The following is a 19,944-nucleotide window of genomic DNA, read 5'->3' as shown; positions in this document are numbered from 1 at the left end:
ATGAAAAAATAGGTTTTAGGAGAAAAAAATGAAAAAGGGGTAAAAGAGCACAGGACTTAGAAATTGTAATCTTGCGGCGTTTGTAAATACAAATGCCACTAATATACTGATAAATTGTGGCGTTTATTCTAAAAACGTCATTACAGTACGAGTCTTTAGCAGCGTTTGTAAAAAAATGCCACTAAAGTACAGTATTTAGCGGCGTTTATATAAAAATGCAACTAAAGTACAAGTATTTAGTGGCGTTGTGCTTAAAACGCCATTAAAGTACATTATTTAGCGGCGTTTATATAAACACACCACTAAAGTATGAGTATTTAACTGTGTTTGTGCTTAAAATGCCACTAAAGTTTAGTATTTAGCGGCGTTTATATATAAACACAACTAAAATACGAGTATTTACCGGCGTTTTTTTTCTAAAAATACTGCAAAAATGCCGTTAAAAGCCCATTTTGATGTAGTGTTCATATAAATCAATGTCATCATCTTCTAGGTCAATGGTTGGCTCAGTAGAGGAAGGGGCACTGCCCCTAGTGACCATGTCTTTGTAGGAAGGTGGATGCTGAGGTGATTGAGGAATGACATCGGTTGGAGGATTGGGTGGGTTCTCTTCGAGGCAACATTGTTTTTTAGGGAGGCGAGGATCAACGGGTGCTTCAGAGCGAGAGTCATATATTCTAATCCGATTATTTTTTATAAGTCTTATTTTGAATCTTAGGACCATTAAGATTTTGAGTATAAATAGAGGAGTTTCTTTAATATTAGTGAAAAATATATTTTAATGTACCCACAATTTAGTTTGCTTTTATAGGTGGGTAATGACATGTCGTCAGCTGACAAAGGCACATAAAGGTTAAAAGGAAGATGATGGCTTACGTTCTTCCGTGGGAATTTAAATATTATTGTAATAAAACTTGGAATAAATAAAATAATTTGAAACCATTGTATTGATTGTAACCCACGTAACAGAAAACTAAAACTGCAGTGACTAGAGTTTAGATAAAGTGATGAACCAGAACTTGGTAGCTGAACTGTAAAAGTAAAAGTCTAAAAGAAGGAATATTTCATTTTGTAATTTCATTAAAATTGCCTTAGTCCAAATACATGACAGGTGAGTCTTTATATAGCCCATCCTAATAGCATAACCAATTCAATCAAAGGTCAACCAGTCGGTAACACAATAACAGAAATCTAACTTCCTAAATCGATTTATCAATCATACTAGCAATAAATTTAATAAATTTAAACCATATGATCTGAAAAATAAATAACTTAATTAATCGATCGAATGTGTTTATTCAAATCAATTGTAATTTTAAAATAACCGATTTGAATTTCATTCCAAATCAAAATTAAGTTTAAGTGCTTTACATGCAAGGACCCACACCCACACGTTTTAGTGGAGCCAGCCATGGTTATCGCCATAGTTTTCCTATTGAATAGAAGTATTATTAATTCAATAATTAATGTAAATAGTTAGTACATTGCGTGGGTCTAACCATTTTTTTTTAATGTTGAAACCAATACTAATAGTAATTATTGATATTTAGTACATTGCATTTGTCGTTTTCTTGTCTTTTAATTCTTGTTGCCAAATTCCACTGAATATTATAACCTTAGGATCACCCTCCTTGGAGGAGCTCTCGACGGTGATAGCCATTCTCATTTACTTTTATTTGTGAGAAAAAAATGATCAAAATTGGCTTGTTTCCACTAGATGCCTTCAACTATCGTTTAGATTTTCTTACTAATTTAGAGTAATAATAAAAAAGAGTATTTATTTTAAAAATTTCTAACCATCTGAACTTTAAATATCATGTGGTCGTTATTGTTTGAACCAAAAATCTTGAAAAATAATAAGCATCCATTTCATTATTATGTCAGCTTAGTTTGTACAGCTAGATTTTAATTTGGCACGTTATTGAACTTTATAATATATATAGATAGTGACGGAGCCAATTTAGGTTCCGGGGCCACTGCCCCCAAAAAAATTTATCATTAAAAAATGGAGATAATTATCAATTTAGACCTTTAAATTTTGATTTATTTTGATTTTGTCCTCCATTTTCTATTGTTAATTATACTTTATCCCCTGAATTAAAATCCTGGCTCCATCCATATATATAATTAAATTTATAATTGATATATAATAATAAACTAATAACAGAATTTAACTATAACAAAGACTATATAGCCATCAAGAGTAGTGTAGGCTAACATATGATAGGTATGGTTGATTTTTTGGGCTATTTATCTTCTTCAAGCTTTCACAAAAGGAAACCTAATTTTCAAGTGATGGGGCCAAATAGAACCAATAAAAGGTTAGCTTTTGTACCACAAAACTTTAACACGTAGGAGGTTGTGGCTGAAGTTAATGATTCTTCCAGAATATAGGCTACTGACTTTATTATTGCTACTGAGAATAAGCAAAAAGATGTTGGTGCAACTGATGTTTCTCAACAGTTTGTCGTTGTTGAAAGTGATATTAATTTCTTAGAGCCTGTAGAAGCAACTGGAATGGAAAAAACTGCTTTACCAACTATCCTTAAAAGGGGAAGAGGTAGAACTTCAAAAGATAATGCTAAAGCACCATTTTCAGGTTCTAGCAACATATTTGAATTACTAAACTCAGTTGAGGAGAATCTTAATAACTTAGAAATTCAGCAAAGAAAACCTAGGGTTGCATCATTGGGAGTTGCAGGATTGTTGAAAGAACTTAAATCAAAAAAGAAAGAACATCTTGATAGAGCTAAAGGTCTTATTGTTGGTGTCCAAGGGGGTTCTATAGGATCACCTTCCCAATGATAGTTAGCTTTTGTAACATTAGAGGACTTAACAGTCCTCTAAAATAGAATAAAGTGCTTCTTAGAGCCTTTCAAAACAATGTTGATGTTCTTTGTCTTTTAGAGACTATAGTTAAGGTGACAAAGCAGAGGCTGTTTTCAAATCAAAATTTCAGAATTGGAATATTTGTTCTAATTACGATTATGCTCCCAACGGAAGGATTTGGGTTCTTTGGAATATGGGTATCGACCTTTCTATCATGCATATTCCTGATCAAAGCATTACTGTTAGAGGAACTTACCTTGGTCTTCCATTGTTCATCTCAACTATTTATGGTAGTAATGATGGGATTTCTCGAAGACAACTTTGGCAGAATTTAAAAGAAGTTGATTCTACCGTTAATAAGGCTCATCGGGTCTTAGGAGGGGACTTTAATATTATCATGCATTCCCACGAAAGTTCTAACCATGAAGTCTTTGGTCACTACCTCACTTATGATATGAAAGAGTTTCAAGATTTAGCTTATGAGCTTGAACTCCAAGACCATCTTTACTTTAGACCATCTTATACTTGGAGTAATAAGCAACAATCTTTTTTTCTAGCAAAGAAGTTGGAAAGGGTTATGATTAATTCAAGTTGGGCTGCTATTTTTCAGTAATCTTTTGTCAAATTCCTTGCCCCTAGAATCTCATACCATTGTATGTCATTAACTTGGCTCTCCAAAGAAATTCCTACTAATAGGCCTAAGCCTTTTAAATTCTTTAATTTTTGGACTGCTCATCCTTGTTTCTGGAATGAAGTTAGTCAATCGTGGCTACAACCTGCTCAAGGCAACCCTATATAAATTCTTCTTACCAAACTCAAAAGACTCAAAATTTGCCTCGGGTGATTCAACAAGGAAAATTACAGTAACCTCTCGGATCGAGTAAAAATTAAGAGAAGAGAGATGGACCACCAACAACTTCTCACTTTAAAGGGAGAGGAAGCTATTGAGAAGGAACTTCTTTTAAAAGAAGAGTTGAATAATCTGGAAGATGTAGAAGTTGTATTCCTTAAGCAAAATGCAAAAATTCAATGGATTAAAGATGGAGATAAGAACTCCAAATTTTTCTACTCAACGATAGCTTTCAAAAACAAGAGAGACACAATCCGGGTTCTTGTTGATGATCAAAGAAATGATTGGAATCCTTTAATGCAATGGTGAAAGAAGTGATTTCCTTCTTTTCAAATCTGATTGGAACTGCTGACAATTTGGTCAAAAAATCAATTCAAATCTTCTTAAAGACCTCCTTAATTACTCACTGCCTCCTGAAGCTTCAACAAGCCTTGTTAAAGAAGTCACTAGAGATAAAATTCATAAAGCTAATCTCTGCCAAGGCAATGATAAAGCCCCTGGACCCAACAGTTTCACTCCTTATTTTTTCAAGAATACTTGGTCTATAGTGGGTGAGGATGTTATCGCAACAGTTAAATTTATCTTTCATAAAGCAACTATTCATCCTGCTTTTAACTCTACTATTATTGCTCTTGTTCCAAAAATTCCCAATCCAGGTGTTGTTAAAGACTTCCGGCCTATCTCTTGTTGTTCTGTGATTTACAATATCATCACTAAAATCATTGTGAGAATATTGACTGACTTCCTTCCTGAGATAATCTATTTGAATCAAACAACATTTATTAGAGGAAGAAGCATTACTGATAATATCCTCCTCGCATAGTAGATGGTTAAAGGTTATGGAAAGAGATCCATTTCCCCGAGATGTTCACTGAAAATCGACCTTCATAAAGCTTTTGACTCCATTCATTGGGGATTTATTTTAGACATTCTTTAAGCACTTAATCTTCCTAATTCTTTCATTGCTTGGATAAAAGCATGTTTTACACAAGCAAGGTTCTCGATTTCTTTTAATGGGACTCTAATCGGCTATTTTAAAGGTGCTAGAGGTCTTAGACAGAGAGACCCTCTTTCCCCTTATCTTTTGTGCTTGCAATGAATATTTTATCTCGAATGCTTAACTTGGTTACCGAAAAAGGTATATTTGGTTTTCATCCAAAATACAGGAAGATAGGGCTAACTGATCTCTCGTTTGCTGATGATCTTCTGATTTTTTTGCAAAGGAAATATTGAATCAATGGTTGGTGTTCTCAGTATCCTCGATCAGTTCTATGAAGTCTCTAGACTTAAATTGAATTCTTCTAAATGTGAAATTTTTGCAATGGGAATTCATTCTAGAACCATTGAGAATTTAAAACTGATCACTGGGTTTCAATTAGGTAGTCTGTCTATCTGTTATCTTGGAATTCCACTAGTCACACGTAAGCTTACCGAGAAGGATTGTCAAGCTTTAATCGACAAAATCAAGCACAAGTTGCACCATTGGTCTGGGAAAAATATCAGTTATGGAGGATGTTTACAGCTCATTAGATCTGTCTTATTCAATGTCAGCAATTACTGGTGCAGACAACTTGTACTGCCAGCATCAATTCTTAAGAAGGTGGAACAAATCTGCTCCAGGTATTTCTGGAAAGGACCAGAAAAATCTGTTGCTGGAGCTAGAATAAGCTGGGATAATGTTTGCCTGTCTAAATCTGAAGGAGGACTTGGGCAAGAGAATATTAAAACTTGGAATAGAGCATATCTTATTAGCCTAATTCGAAATATCCTTACGGGTGATGGATCACTGTGGGTAGCATGACTTAAAAGCTATGTATTTAAGGAGCAGGATTTTTGGAAATTCCAAGCTACTACGAATGTTAGTTGGAGTATTAAAAGAATTTTAAAATTGCGGACTGAAGCACTACCTATTATTTCAACCGATTCCCAACAAGTTAGGGAAATATGGGACTTGATTCGTTTCAAAGGGCAGAAAGTTCCTTGGCACAAACTAATTTGGTTCCCATTGCATATTCCAAAGTTCAGTTTGATTGCTTGGATGGCTATGTTAAACAAGTTTCCTACTAGAGATCGATTTCTTAGAATTGGAATATGCACAGAAGATCTTTGTGCCAACTGCAACACTTCTCAAGAGACAAGGAACCACATCTTCTCGCAATGTCCTCTGAAAGTAGGACTCTAGAACTCTATTTTGAATCTTAATGGGATGATCTTCAATCTTGACATGGGATGAATTGGTTTCAAGGGCAAGTTCTTCATGGAAAGGGAGGTCTCTTCTTACCACCATCTTGAAAATTTCTTGGACAGCTTTTATGTACTTATTGTGATAGGAAAGAAATCAGCGAATGTTCCAAGGACGTTTTAGAATGGCTGAATTCTTGCTTAAGGAAGTTAAAGACCATGTTGAAATTCGACTTAGGGGAATTAATATTAATAGACCTGATAGTACTAACTGAAAGCTATGTAATGCTTGGGATATAGTCTAATAAATCTTTTTGTATAGGCTGTTCTTTGATTTTTGTGATGTTCGATTGGTTGTATCTGAACTTGATTATGGGTAATAAAATCAGAATTATTCAAAAAAAAACTTTAACACGTAGTGGTGAAGAATAGACAAACAGTTCAAATGAAGACCTTTTGTGTTGAAAATTATAAAGGCACATGGGCTGCTAATGAATTAGCAGCTGGCTGCCTTGAAAAAAATGGGAAAGTGCATTTTTTAGTCCTTTGCAATTTATGGTATTTACAAGATTAGCCCTTAAGTTTCAACTATAAATACCCTAGCTCATTTAGTTTCAAAATCATCCCAAAATCATTTCTTCATTCCAATACTAGAGAGTTTTTTTGTGAGTAGTGAGTGTTTTGTAAACACCTGTAAATTTTCTCTCTTAGTAAATGATCTGCAGCAGTCCGGACACGTAAGCAAAATTGGCTGAACTCCGTTATCAATTTCGGGTATTATTTTTCCGCTTTTATTTCGCATTCGCACTAATCTGGTTATAAGGAAAATTACTTGTACTCGGTTTATTTTTTCTTAACAACTGGTATCATGAGCTTTTGGTTGTGAATTTTGTCAATTTTTCTGAGAGATTACTATTCATGTGAATAGTGAATTTCATGAATAGTGAAATTCGGTCGGTGATACGAGTTTGTCGACGGAGGTGTTCTAATACACGGCGGTTCGCAGAAATTGTCAAAAACGATCCAAAGAAGCCAGATTCGAGTGGGAGCGATGGCTACAGACGAATGGAATGTGAAAATTGAAAAGTTCGATGGTGCGGACTTTGGCTTTTGGAAGATGCAGATTGAAGATTTTTTATACCAGAAAAATCTATATCAACCTCTCTCGGGAAACCAACCAGAGGGCATGAAGAATGAAGATTGGGCTCTTCTCGACAGACAAGCCATCGGAGTTATCCGACTGACGTTATCCCGCAATGTTGCTTTCAACATAGCAAAGGAAAAGACCACGGCGGGTCTTATGGTGGCTCTCTCCAGTATGTATGAGAAGCCATCGGCCTCAAACAAAGTTCATTTGATGAGGCGATTATTCAATTTGTGGATGGCGGAAGGGGCATCAATGGCTCAACACCTAAATGAACTCAACACAATCACAACCCAGTTGAGTTCAGTGGAAATTGAATTCGATGATGAAGTTCGAGCTTTAATTCTCTTATCATCTCTACCAGACAGTTGGAATGCTACTGTTACAGCACTCAGCAGCTCGTCGGGAAACAACAAATTAAAATTCGACGATGTTCGGGACCTGGTATTGAGTGAAGAAATTCGACGGAGAGAAGCGGGTGAAGCATCAACCTCCTCAGCCTTGCACACGGAGTCTAGAGGGAGAACTTCAGAAAGAAATTCAAATCATGGAAGATCAAAATCCAGAAGGGGCAAATCAAGAACAGGAAATAAAGATTTTACATGTTATAATTGCGGCAAGAAGGGTCACTTCAAAAGAGATTACCGAGCACCGAAGAAAAATACCGACACACAGGAATCTGCCAACGTGACACATGAGACAAGTGATGCCATGATTCTAAGCGTCAACAGTTCTATTGAATCATGGATCTTGGATTCAGGAGCATCTTTCCACTCCACCCCGTGCCAAGAAATCATGGAGAACTATGTCAGTGTTGATTTTGGGAAGGTTCATCTAGCTGATGATGAAACCTTGAAGATCGTCGGAAAATGAGACATCAGACTAAAGTTGCCAAACCAGACCACCTGGAAGCTAACAGGAGTGAGACATATTCCCGGCCTCAAAAGAAATCTGATTTCTGTTGGACAGCTTGATGGAGAAGGATATAGTACAACCTTTTCAGGTTGTGAATGGAAGATTACCAAAGGAGCACTCGTCATTGCTCGTGGTAAGAAAACTGGTACTCTCTATATAACCTCAAATTTAGAGAATATCATTGCAGTAGCAAATGTTGATGGAAAATCAAACCTATGGCACCAAAGGCTTGGCCATATGAGCGAGAAAGGAATGAAGATACTTCTGTCAAAAGGGAAGATGTCGGATCTAAAGAATGTAGATGTCGGACTATGCGAGGATTGCATCTTTGGCAAACAAAAGAAAGTCAGCTTTACAAAGATTGGCAAGACACCCAAGGCAGAAAGGTTAGAATTGGTTCATACTAATGTATGGGGACCATCCCCAGTTCCATCTCTTGCAGGCTCACTATATTATGTCACCTTCATCGATGATTCAACAAGGAAGGTGTGGGTTTATTTTCTGAAGAAGAAATCAGAAGTCTTTGATACCTTCAGAAAATGGAAGGTCATGGTGGAAAATGAGACTGGTTTGAAAGTCAAGCGGTTGAGGTCTGACAATGGAGAAGAGTATAGAGACAGTAGATTCAGAGATTTCTGCGCAAACAATGGGATCAAGATGGAGATAACAGTTCCCATAACACCGCAGCAGAATGGCGTAGCAGAGCGCATGAACAGAACTCTGAATGAACGTGCCAGAAGCATGAGGATACATGCCGGATTGCCCAAATTTCTATGGGCTAAAGCTATCAACACTGCAGCTTACTTGATCAACCGTGGACCCTCAGTTCCTTTGGATGGCGGAATACCAGAGGAAGCTTGGAGCAAGAAAGAAATAAACCTTTCACACTTAAGAGTGTTTGGTTGTATTTCTTATGTACACATAAACTCTGCTGAAAGAAGTAAACTTGATGCCAAGTCCAAAAAATGCGTCTTTGTTGGTTACGGTGGTTATGAATTTGGTTACCGATTTTGGGACTACGAAAATCGAAAGATCATCAGAAGCAGAGACGTCATTTTCAATGAAAATGTGATGTACAAAGATAGGTCAACCGCAAAATCAAGTAATACCGAAGCTGAAACAAAGGAATTTGCTGAGTTCGAGGAGATTTCTGGAAATGATGTTCAGATCAGTCCTGAAGCAGTTTAAGAGGAAGAACCAGGCACACCAGAACTGAGACGCTCCTCCAGAATTCCTAAACCAACCCAACGGTATTCGCCTTCTTTGCACTACTTGTTGCTGACTGACAATGGTGAACCAGAGTGCTATGATGAAGCGATGCAGGTGGATGATTCAGTCAAGTGGGAGTCTTCCATGAAAGATAAGATGGACTCGCTTATGTCAAATCAGACGTGGGAATTAGCTGAATTACCACCAGGCAAGAGAGCGCTCCATAACAAGTGGATTTATAGGATCAAAGAAGAGCACGATGTGAGCAAACGCTACAAAGCAAGATTGGTAGTCAAAGGTTTCAGCAAAAAGAAGGTATTGACTACAATGAAATTTTCTCTCAAGTCGTGAAACTGTCTACAATCAGACTGGTGTTGAAAATTGTAGCTGCAGAAAATTTACATCTTGAGCAGTTAGATTTAAAGACAGCTTTCCTTCATGGTGATTTGGAGGAAGAAATCTATATGAGGCAGCCAGAAGGCTTCATAGAGGCAGACAAGAAAAACTTGGTATGCAGGTTGAAGAAGAGCTTGTATGGTTTAAAACAAGCTCCTAGACAGTGGTACAAGAAGTTCGATAGCTTCATGAGTAGCTGTGGTTTTATCAGATGCCAAGCAGATCATTGTTGCTACATCAAGAGGTTCGACAACAGCTTCATTATTTTATTATTGTACGTTGATGACATGCTCGTTGCAGGCTCAGACATGCAAGAGATTATACACTTGAAGCAAAAATTATCGAAGCAGTTTGCTATGAAGGATCTGGGCGCTGCAAAGCAGATTCTTGGGATGAGGATCAAGAGAGACACAAAGTCGGGGACTTTGATGTTATCACAGGCTGAGTACATCAACAAAGTACTCTCCAGGTTCAACATGCAAGATGCTAAACCAGTAAGTACACCTTTAGGTGTTCATTTCAGACTCTCCAAAGAACAGTCACCAAAGACGGAGAAAGAACGTGCACACATGGTGAAGGTACCGTATGCCTCAACAATTGGAAGTCTGATGTATGCCATGGTTTGTACCAGACCAGATATTGCTCAAGCAGTGGGAGCTGTTAGCAGGTACATGAATAATCCAGGCAAAATACACTGGGAAGCAGTCAAATGGATCCTCAGATATCTGCGAGGTACCACAAACAAAGCACTTTGTTTCAAAGGTGGAGATACAATACTGACAGGCTATGTAGATGCTGACTTAGCCGGAAATGTTGACATCAGAAGGAGCACTACAGGGTATGTCTATACTCTAGGAGGAACCGCAGTGAGTTGGGTTTCTCAACTACAGAAGATAGTTGCTCTCTCCACAACTGATGCAGAATATGTCGCTGTTACGGAAGCCAGCAAGGAGATGGTCTGGCTCCAAAGTTTCTTGGAAGAGTTAGGCAAGAAACAAGAAAACAATATCTTGTATTGCAACAGTCAAAGTGCTATCCATCTAGCGAAGAATCCGTCTTTTCATTCCAGGACGAAGCACATACAATTGCGATATCATTTTATCCGGTCTCTTCTGGAAGATGGGATTTTGAAACTTGAAAAGATCAGTGGAGCTCAAAATCCGGCAGACATGTTGACAAAGACGGTGACCACGGAAAAACTGAAGTTGTGTTCAGCTTCAGTTGGCATGCTAGAGTAACAAAGCTAGAAATGATGTTGCATCGATCGAGGTGTGAAGACAGATTAAAATCAGTCTTCAAGTGGGAGATTGTTGAAAATTATAAAGGCACATGGGCTGCTAATGAATTAGCAGCCGGCTGCCTTGAAAAAAATGGGAAAGTGCATTTTTTAGTCCTTTGCAATTTATGGTATTTACAAGATTAGCCCTTAAGTTTCAACTATAAATACCTTAGCTCATTTAGCTTCAAAATCATCCCAAAATCATTTCTTACTTCCAATAGTAGAGAGTTTTTTTTGTGAGTAGTGAGTGTTTTGTAAATACCTGTAAATTTTCTCTCTTAGTAAACTATCTGCAGCAGTCCGGAGACGTAAGCAAAATTGGCTGAACTCCGTTATCAATTTCGGGTATTATTTTTCCGCTTTTATTTCGCATTCGCACTAATCTTGTTATAAGGAAAATTACTTGTACTCGGTTTATTTTTTCTTAACATTTTGCTATGTAGAAAATTTTAAAGCAAACATTGAAATCGTAAAAGAAAAAAAATCAAATGCTCTTTTTCTTTTGTGCAAATTATAAAAAAAGAAAGGACATGAAACTGTCAAATTCCGTTACACATGACAACTCCACCAAAGAAACCTTTCGTCTTACCCATTAATGATTAAAACCTTTAACAAGACCTCACCTAACATTGCGAGGATAATTATAGATGACAAATTTGATGTTTAGGGGGGGGGGGGGAGTTTACTTCCTCTGAATTCAAAATTCATTTTTAAAAAATATAAAATCCAGTACCATTCGAAATTTGAGAAAAATAATCCTACCTCTCTCACCTCCTTGTCCCCACAAAGTTAGGCATGGTCTCTTCTTGGACCGCAAAGCCACTTGCAACTTGAGTTTTGATCCATTACATCAACTTCAATTCCAATTCAATGGAAAACCCCCACATTTTCCCACCTACTGAAATACCTCAAATTTATAAAATAGTACACTTATTTTGACATGTCAACGCAGACACATGATGAATTTAGCAACAAATTTTCTTATAATCTCTATCTAAATTTCTAATTAACGTTTTGGTTGAAGAGTTGAGACGACTGTTTAGTGGAGAGGAAAGAGAGAATAGACGGTCTAAAAATCGGTGAGCAATCGAGAGAGAAGAAGTGTGTGATCCCCTTCTCCAATCTTACATGGTGATTTATAGACATAGCTAGTGTCATGCCTAGGGTGATTGCTATTTGTAGGTTAACATAGTAAATAGTTTTTTAGCTGGTAGATCACATTGACCTATCAATGATTATGTCGAGAGAATCTAACTAGTCGGAGATATGAAGTTCCAGAAACTTTCGTGTTCAATGGACGAAAGAATGACAATGGAGATGAAAGGGAAAAAATGTGCTATAAAAGGACACAAGTATTTAATGATATACACGACCATGATGTTGTGTTTTTTCCCTCTTGTTGTGTGATGTCATTATCATTTTCTTTGCCTGAGGGAAATCACAGTTTCATGGTCGACAATTACAGTTTTGGGGAGAACTGATATTCTGTTTCATTTATGTTCATGTAACATACATATATTGTTGAAGAATTACATGCATGGATACATTTACGTTCTGCTAGTGATGGTCGGTTTTTGGTTAATCGTTGTGTTGAATCACATGGCAAATTAGCCAACTGCAATAAAAAGATGAACAAATAGGACCCTACAAATTTTCATGCTGGCTATATATCTACTCTTCCATCCCTCCCTACCATCAGTATCTTGCCTCATTTTGCTCGTTCAGGCATTTTCACAAACACTTTTTTGCATAAAAAGGTTCCGTTATTACTAATAGGGCCAGATCACAACAACGATATCGAGGTGTTCGACAAAGGCAATGGGGTTCTTGGGTGTCCGAAATTCGCCATCCTGTCTTGTAAGTTGGTTTGTCATTGTCTGATTCGTTGATAGTCTATATAACTAGAAATTGTGAGAACTAAAAGGAGATGGTTTTGGTTGTGCAGGAAAACTAGAATTTGACTCCGAACATTCGAAACGGCGGAAGATGCGGCTTATGCGTACGATGAAGCTGCTAGGCTTATGTGTGGAACAAGGGCTAAAACCAACTTCCCTCAGAAATCTAGTGCATCTCGATCGTCACCATTCAAGCTTCTTTCATCAACTTTGACTGCTAAACTACACAATGCTAACTTTGACTGCTAAACTACACAATTCTACATGGCTTCACTTCAAATGACCAAACAACAATCGGGACACAAGACACAATGTAACGCACCAACTCCACATGTTGCCAGCCACAATGGCATTGTTGGGAGAGACGATGGAATCGGAATTGGTCCAGTTGAATACAGACCGTTGACGACGGTTCAAGAACCAGAAGGCAATTGGGTTGTTGAGAAAGACGAGGTCGAAAGCATCCGACAGTTTAAAGCTCTTGAAGAAGATCGCAATCACATTGAACAAATGGTCGAGGAGCTGCTTCACTATGGCTCCGTTGAACTATGCGATGTCTAGTACATAAGATGTCAAGCACCATCTTTTTTTTTTCTGCTCGACTAATGGCATCGACCGATTCTCCTCAACCTTTGAACATGTTATTTTCCGAACATTGGGGACCCTCTGTTTATTTACTAGTGTCTAGTTGACACCATACTAAACTTGTTTAGCTAGATAGGAATTTACAAGTTTAGTGTCACAAAGTTGTATTACTTCACTAATATGAAAATTAATGGAAGCAGAGGAGTTGGCCAAGACCTGATCAACAATGAAGAGAAGAAATGAAACTAAAAATAGACCTTACGAGGAATGCTTGAAAACTGAGGTGATTCTCAGCCTTGGAGCAAAGTGATCTTCTAACAAAGCTTGGAAAAATGGATTTTGTATGGTAATTATGGCCTAAAGGGGTCCAATCCAACATTTGGATCGACTCCAATCATTTCATTGGCAAGTTGGTGCTCAAAATCTTTTCCTTGCCACAACAATTTGCTTAGCTGCTTTTCTTTCCTGGCATTATATGCAATAATAATATAATCAAACTCCCACATCATGCAACAAATTGCTCATTAACTGTGATTCCACCACACAGAATTGCCTAATCAAGATATTTTTTTTTTCTGATATGCTAAAAGATTTCCTTTTATAATAGTTCAAAACAACATTATAAGGTTTTCATCGGTTGTGTAGGAAAACTAGAATATGGCCAGGAAGATTTGAGACAGCGGAAAGATGTGTCTCGTGTCTATGATTAAGTTGTTAATCTTATTATTTATGCATTATATTAATTTAATTTAATAAGTTTAATCTCAAATTATTTAAAAGATTGAACCCGAGTCTCGAAGGAGATCAACGTGCCTTTACCATCTGGTTACATTCGAGTCCTCTCTTTATCGCTTTTATTTACATTTTTTTCCTTTCATTAATTATATATGAGATATATAAACTATACTGTAACCTGATACCAAATATGGAAATTGGTCCAATGGTAAAGGCACACTAACACCCTCTCTAAAACCCAGGTTTATTCTCCTTAAACTTCTTATTTTTCAATTTATTTTCTTTCAACTAAATGATAATACCTAATATTGCAATTAAATTATAAAATATATGAAAAATGAATATAAAATATATAATTATATTAATTTTGTTAACCGTTTTTCAATTAAATAGTAAAGATAGATGTCTTGATTCACATCATTTAAATAAATAACATTTATAATAATTAAGATTAACTTATGTGTTTAGTATTTAAACTATCAGTTTTGATCAGTTTGAGTATCTAAACTTTCAAAATTTTCAAAATCATACCTAAGATTAAGTTTTTGTTTCATTTTAGTACACCGTCGTTAAAAACTTAAAGAACAGTTACAACTTGACACTTTTTATGGGTAAATTACATCATTAATCCCTTAACTATTTTTTCACTCATATCTTGGTCATTGAAGTTTAATTTTTAAATTTTATTACTTAACTTTCAAATTACTCCTAATTTAATCACTCTAACTTTCAAATTTAATTCTTTTTATTTTAATTATATATTAATAAAATAAGAAAAAATATCATGTCACAAAATATTATTAATAAAATAAATTAGAGTGATTAAAACATGAGCAATTTGAAAGTTAGGAATTTAAATTGAAAATTTTTAAACTTTAATGATCAAAATAGAAGTGAGAAGATAGTTAAGAGATGAATGATGTAATTTACCCATGAAAAATGTCACTCGGTTAAATTTTTAGCGGGTACTAAAGTGAAACAAAAATTAAACATTAGGTGTGATTTTGACAAAAGAAAATGAAAGTTTAAACACTAAAACTAATAATTTAAATACTAAATGGATAGTTTACCCAATAACTAATACCAAGTCTTGGATCTGTCAAACGGAGCTTACTTGATTCGACTAGGATAATTACCTTAAACTCTGTGTAGAAGAAACGACACCGAATATGGTGATAATAAGATATGGCCAACTTTCTCAGGGTTGACTATGCCTTCATTAGTTGAATCATGTAAAAATCACTTATGAGTTCTTCTTAAATATTTTGTTTAATTATTATTTGTTGAGAGAGCTCAATAACCATGAGTTGCAAAACAGCTAGAAACAAATAAAGTTATTCTCATTCCTTTCCATAATTCTTTACATGCTTTATATAGCTAACAAACTACAAGATTCAATAAGAATGAAATAGACTAACTGTACTACAACTACTATAACAAGATTCTAACTGCCTAACATCAATAAATGTTGTAGCTCCACGAGCAGTGATCTGTTTGCACATGAGACTAGAACGTTCCACGAGCGTTAGCAGTAGCTGCCATGTACGGGCGTACCAGCTTGCTCGTCACCATACTTCAACATTCTTCCTGCTTTCTCTCCTCTCCTTCTTCTCAACACAGCTTCACACATAACTTCGCACGAAATTCTTCAAAGGTATTTTGATCCAGTGGCTTAGTTAATCCATTAGCAATCTGATGAGCAGTAGGTACATAGTTGACCTTCATCAGCTTGGCAGCAACCTTCTCGCGCACAAAATGTATGTCAAGATCAACATGTTTGGTGTGAGCATGGTAGACTGGATTGGCGCTGAGAGCTATAACACTGGTGTTGTCGCACCATATGACAGGCCCCTCTTTCTGACATACACCAAGTTCAGTCAGCAAGGCTCCAACCCACACCACATCGGCAGCTGTGTCAGCGACGCTTTTGTACTCTGCCTCCATGGTGGATCTCGACACATACTTTTGTTTCTTCGAGCTCCATACAACTAGATTGTTTCCAACAAACACACTATGCCCAGAAACTGACCTCCTGTCATCGAGGTTTCTTCCCCAGTCGGTATCAGTAAAGGTAGCCACCTTCACACCAGTTCCAGCAGCAGTGAACGTCAGGCCAAAATTCATTGTACCAGCCAAGTACCGCAAAATTCGCTTAACTGCAGCCATATGAGATTGTCGTGGAGCATGCATGAACTGGGCGACTTTGTTTACACAAAAGGCAATGTTGGGTCTTGTATGGAACACGTACAACAACCCTTCAATAATGATGCGATAGAAGTGAGCATCGGGGATGAGGTCTGCATCGTCACAACGTAGTTTGATAGCTGCTACCATAGGGGTTAGAGTTGAAGAGGCTTTCAACATACCAGCTTTCTCAAGGAGTTCCATGATGAACTTCTTCTGTGAGAGTGCAAGGTAGTCACTAGTTCGTTTGACTTCAATTCCCAGAAAATACGCGAGCTGCCCCAAGTCTTTTAGAGAGAATTTGTCACTTAGTAACCGAACCACTTCATCGATTCGAGCACTCGAGTGGCCCGTGATGATGATATCATCAATATAGACTAGCAAGCACACATAGTGCATGCCCTCCTTCTTAATGAACAGAGATACATCTGCTCTTGATTCTTTGAACCTAATGCTCAGCAGGCTATCTCGTAGCTTAGTATGCCAACTCTTTGGTGCTTGCCTCAACCCATACAATGCTCTTTTAGACAGCACACCTGTTGGCTTCCATCGAGGGCATTTCGATCGAAGTTGAGCGGCTGCTGCATGAAGAGCACCTCTTGAAGGTCACCGTTCAAAAAAGCGTTGTTCTCGTCGACCTGCCTTAAGGTCCAGTTGTTGGTTACAGGCAATGATAGTATGACATTCAGTGTGTTGAACCTGACTACAGAACTGAATGTGTCTCGAAAATCATAGCTAGGGATCTGAGAAAAACCCTTAGCCACTAGTCGTGCCTTGTAGTGATGGATGGTGCCATCAGGATTTTTCTTGATCTTAAAAAGCCATTTACAACCTATCACCTTCCTTCCTTCAGGTAGCTTGGTTAGTTTCCAAGTTCCATTGCGTTGTAAGGCATTGTACTCTTCAAGAACAACAACCTTCCAATCTGGAGACTTAAGTGCTTCATGCACACTGCATGGAACATCATCAACAGTAGCTCCTAGGTATGTTTTGGGTTTAAACACACCGCATTTACTCCAAGTCATCATTGGATGATTATTGACCCGAGCAGCTTCATTTTCAGCGTCATCATTTAATACTGGATTTTGTTCTTCATCTTCAGTGCCATTATCTATGGGTGAGTTATGCACATTTTGTTATGAATGTAACGCATGTTGATAATCTCCATGAGTATCAACAGTAGGGACCTCAAGGGCAATCACAGTTTCCAGCACATCACGACTGGCAGTTGAACCTTGTGGACTGCTCATTGGGCTGCTGTTGGTAGCACTTGAAGACAGCCTGTTATGACCAAATCGTGAGGACTCTAACCTGGTAACATCAGTGACCAGTTTGAGTGATTGAGAAGTGTTCCCAATTGGGGCAGAAATTGAAGTTTGGTCAGAGTTTCCTACAAAAAGAAATACATTTTCATTAAAGACAACATGTCTGGAAATATAAATTCGCCCATTGTTTGACATGCACTAAAAACCTTTGTGTTGTGTGTTGTATCCCAAGAATGTATATAGCTGGGATCTGAACTCTAACTTGTGTTGCATGAACAGTCTTAAGTGTGGGAAGCACCTGCACCCAAACACCCGCATACTACTGTAGTTTGGTGTCTTCCCATATAGAATCTCAAACGGGGACTAATCTAAGAGCACCTTTGAAGGAAGTCTGTTTATGAGATGGACAGTGGTTTGAATGGCATAAGACCAGTACTTAATAGGCATAGAAGCTTGTGCAAGTAACACCAAGGCCATCTCGACGAGGTGTTTATGCTTTCGTTCCACTACTTCATTCTGCTCGGACGTGTGGGGACAGGTGAAGCGATGAATAACTCCAGCTTTGCTTAGCTCATTGGTCAAAGGGCAAAATTCTCCTCCCCAGTCAGTTTGGAGAGCTTTGACTGATGCACTGAATTGTGTTGCAATTAACTTTTGAAATAGGTGAAACGCGGTTAAGGTTTCAGCCTTTGTCTTTAGTAGATACAACCAAGTGAACCGTGTGGCATCATCAACAAAAGAAATATAGAATCTAAAGCCATTAAACGATACGTGTGGAGGTCCCCACAAATCAGAATACACGAGTTCAAACGGTTTGTTGTATACACTGTCCGAGTAAGGAAATGGTAACTTGTGGCTTTTACCAAGGTGACAAGCAATGCAGTTCTTATTAATATCATCTAATGCTTTTATATTGAATTGTTTACAAACTTTAGCAAGTGTGTCATGAGCTGGATGACCCAGTCTTCTGTGCCAGATTTCTAAGGCTGTGGAGGAAGCTATGACAGTCTGTACTTCAACCACACTGTTTTGGCATCGAGCCCCACTTGCTTTGAAAGTATACAACCCATTGCACTCTTCTCCTCGCAACAAAATTGTCTTGGAGGCCTCATCTCATACATAACACGTTTTGGCATAAAACTCGAGGAACACATTGTTTTCCTTAGCAAGCTTAGAAACAGAAAGCAAGTTTTTCACTATTGAGGGTACATGTAGAATGTTGCTTAAGGCCAAAGTTCTAGAATGAGTATTCAACTCAGCCTTACAAACCAAGTGAACTGGTAGGTAGTCTCCACTTCCTACCATCAACTTACCAGGATTGTTATAGCTCGAGTGAGGTGTGATCGAGGCTTCATTGGGGGTGACATGGTGTGTTACACCGGAGTCAATTATCCACTGGTCTTGGCCAGCAAATACTGCATGCGCTTGGCTTTTCGTAGTACCCCTATTGTCACCACGATGTGTGCTGTTGTGATTACAACAAGCACATGCACTCACATTGTTACCATTTGCAACATAGTATGCTTTAGAGGAGTCGGAGCCAAACATGTGATCGTCAATCGAAATACCAGAAAAATCCTCATCGAATCTGTGCCAACATTGGCTGACAAGATGGACAATTTTGCCACATAGTTGGCATTGAACTCTCGGCCGTGTCCTGCCTCTTCCACAAGATCTTCCACGTGAGTAGGACGAGTGTGTTGATCGAGACTGCTGCTTTTCTTGGTTCTTATAAGATTCAACCTCAGCTTTTCCTTGTGCAAGATTGGCACTAACAGGTAAGGAATCAGGTTGACAATCAAAGCCTTCAAGCTGAGTTTCAGCGTCAATAAGCATCGTGCATATGTTGTCAAGTGACGGTGTGTCACGCATGGCAGATATAACTGCAATGAAGGGTTGATATTCCCTTGTGAGGCCCTTGAGAATACTCGCAACGTGCTCAAATGCTGACACTGGGCTTCCACACGAGTTCAAGGCATCAATGACCTCTTTTACTTTTGTGAGATAGGATCTCATGCTATCTCCTCCTTTCTTGAGAGATTGGAGCTTGTAATGTAAGCTCATGACAGCAGTTGTAGAGCGATTGACAAAGAATTGTAGTACTTTGTTCCATACCTGGGCAGACGTTTCGGCACCAACGAACTGTGGGAGTAAATGAGGACTAATCGTCGAAAGCAACCAAGAATCTAAAACACTGTCTTGAGCCAAGAACTCTTCATGTTCTTCATTGGCGACTACAACTCCATCTTCACCAACCACTGTTTATAAAGGTATGAGCGTTGTACCATTAAGCATTCTTTCAAGGCGATGACTCCTTGCAGTGAGCAGAACCTGTTGTTTCCGCAGCAGAAAATTAGTTTCATCAAGCACTATGTTCACTCTTTTGTTGGTAAAGACTTTGGTGTTCCTTGATGAGAACTCCATTGACGTGGTTGTAGACGAGGTACTGTGATCCATAGGAAAACGAACAGCGAAAG

At 37.8% G+C, this 19,944-nt stretch overlaps 1 pseudogene; it reads left to right on the top strand.

Annotated features, from left to right (window-relative positions):
• Positions 1-12,069: 12,069 nt before the first annotated feature.
• On the top strand, positions 12,070-13,294 carry LOC120166213 (annotated as a pseudogene).
• Positions 13,295-19,944: the final 6,650 nt, after the last annotated feature.

This window comes from Hibiscus syriacus, unplaced genomic scaffold (genome assembly GCF_006381635.1).
Source record: "Hibiscus syriacus cultivar Baekdansim isolate YM2019G1 unplaced genomic scaffold, ASM638163v2 tig00111633_pilon, whole genome shotgun sequence".
NCBI lineage: Eukaryota > Viridiplantae > Streptophyta > Magnoliopsida > Malvales > Malvaceae > Hibiscus > Hibiscus syriacus.
Note: the sequence above shows the minus strand (reverse complement) of the source record. Positions and strands in the feature narration are given on the sequence as shown.